The following is a 2,286-nucleotide window of genomic DNA, read 5'->3' on the forward strand; positions in this document are numbered from 1 at the left end:
ATCAACCCTTCCTTTGAGGAACAAAGCTTTAAGATGCTGCCTCTCATCATCGGCAGGTTTCTCAAAGATAGCCGTCATCGGATCCAGAGCCAACTGAGCTATCTGATCAGAAAATTCCAGGTCATCGTCACTGGTTGGTGCAAGAAACTCCATCGGCAACATGAAGACCATGTTGACGCCTGCCGATAGACCTTCCCTCTTAGTGCCTGACGGCTGCCGACTTCCAGAGTTCTCTCCCTTGTTTAGCTCCTCTTGCCTTTCTCGTTGCAATCTCCTTTTCTGTGTCTTGGTTAATCCCTGAGGGCACCATGGAGGAAGTGGCCTTTGTCTTGCCATCGGGCGTCGGTTCTCCCTTGACTCCATACGATGTGTGTTAGCATCTCTGCAAAATATGAACTCATCGGGAACCCGCGCATTAGCCATCTCCTCGAGCTCTTCCTGGTTCCTGGGAAAATACTGGACACGGTCACCGAGCCGATCGCGAACGCTAAGCCTGCCCCCCAACCGATCATGAACTGACGCCCTTCCTCTGATTGGCCCATTAAATCGCCGTTCATCATCATGATAACGCCGATCGTTCCTATCGTACCGATCATAACCGTTGCATTCAGGGCAGTTTCTGACAGTAGGGAGCTTGATATTTTCCTCCCAACAATGGATGAAGAATGGGCAATTCCAATGATCCCTGTGCCGATTCCACTCCTGTCGGCGTCTTTCTTCTTCCCGTTGACAATCTTCCTGCTGGCGCCGATACCGATCTTCCCGTTGTTGCCATCTCTCTCGAGGCCTTCTATGAGTTATGACGATGCCAGATCGAGGAAGCCTTCCTGAGCTAGTTCCTTCCTGGACCAAGCCCTTACTTCTTGCATCGGCAGTAGTAACTTGATGCTGAGGATCTACCGATGCACTCTTCTCAGCTGTCTCCGACGTTAAGACCTTAGCCTTCCCCTTAGCATCCAACATGTTTGTCGGGAAAGGATGTTGGTCTATCTTCATCGGCTTCTGGGCTTTAGAACTGTCAAACTTGATTCTCCCTGACTCTATAGCCGATTGCAGCTGCTGTCTGAATACTTTGCACTCGTTGGTGTCATGCGAAGTTGCATTATGCCACTTGCAATATCTCATCCTCTTCAACTCTTCTGCCGACGGGATCACGTGGTTAGGTGACAGTTTGATTTGACCTTCCTAAAGTAGAAAGTCAAATATCCTATCGGCCTTGGCGGTGTCAAAGGCAAACTTCTCTGGTTCTTTCTGCCCAAAAGGACAAGACATCGGCTTCTTGTTTTTTACCCACTCTGCCAAACCGATTACTGGTTCCTCGTTGGAATCTGAGCTTGTTGCTTCGTCAACAAATGACACTTTCTTATTCCATGCCCTCTTAGGCTCGAAAGGCTTGATGTCTTGATCAGATATCCTCTGCACCAAATGACTTAAACTTTCGAACTCTTGAGATGCATACTTATCCCTGATATGTGGCAACAAACCCTGGAAAGCCAAATCGGCTAGCTGCCGATCATCCAGAACCAGACTATAGCATTTATTCTTGACCTCTCGTATCCTCTGCACAAATCCCTCAACCGACTCATCATTATGTTGCCTTAACTTAACCAAGTCGGTGATCTTCTTCTCATGAACCCCCGAGAAGAAGTATCTGTGGAATTGCTTCTCTAGATCGGCCCAAGTAATTACTGAGTTGGGAGGTAATGATATGAACCAAGTAAAGGCCGATCCAGACAATGATGACGAAAATAGACGGACCCTTAATTCGTCCGTGTTACCAGCCTCTCCACATTGAATAATGAACCTGTTGACATGCTCCATAGTTGACGTGTCGTCCTGTCCGGAAAACTTTGTAAAATCTGGTACCTTGTACCGATGTGGAAGCGGGATCAAATCATACGCTGGAGGATACGGTGTCCGATAAGAATAAGTGTTGACTTTGGGTTTTATCCCAAATTGTTCCCTCATTACTTCAGCAATCTTATCGGCCCAATAAGCATCGGCATCTTGCCGATGAGGCGGCTGCGGATCTGGCACTTGGTGGCGAACCTCCACGTGTCTGTTTGGGACGTGACCTGTATGGAACATCGTATTGGTCACCTGTCCTCCAATCTGCGGACTACCAAACTGCTGTCCACCGATTGGCTGTCCTCCGAGTTGCTGTCCAAAATTTATTGGCTGGTTGGGAATTCCCTGACCTTGGAACCCGGGATAAACCTGCCCTTGCTGGAACCCCGTAGTCTGATAACCCTGCTGGGGCGATTGTGGAAAGGCTTGCTGTCCAAG

The sequence above is a fragment of the Sorghum bicolor genome, chromosome 1, assembly GCF_000003195.3.
Source record: "Sorghum bicolor cultivar BTx623 chromosome 1, Sorghum_bicolor_NCBIv3, whole genome shotgun sequence".
Classification (NCBI taxonomy): Eukaryota; Viridiplantae; Streptophyta; class Magnoliopsida; order Poales; family Poaceae; genus Sorghum; species Sorghum bicolor.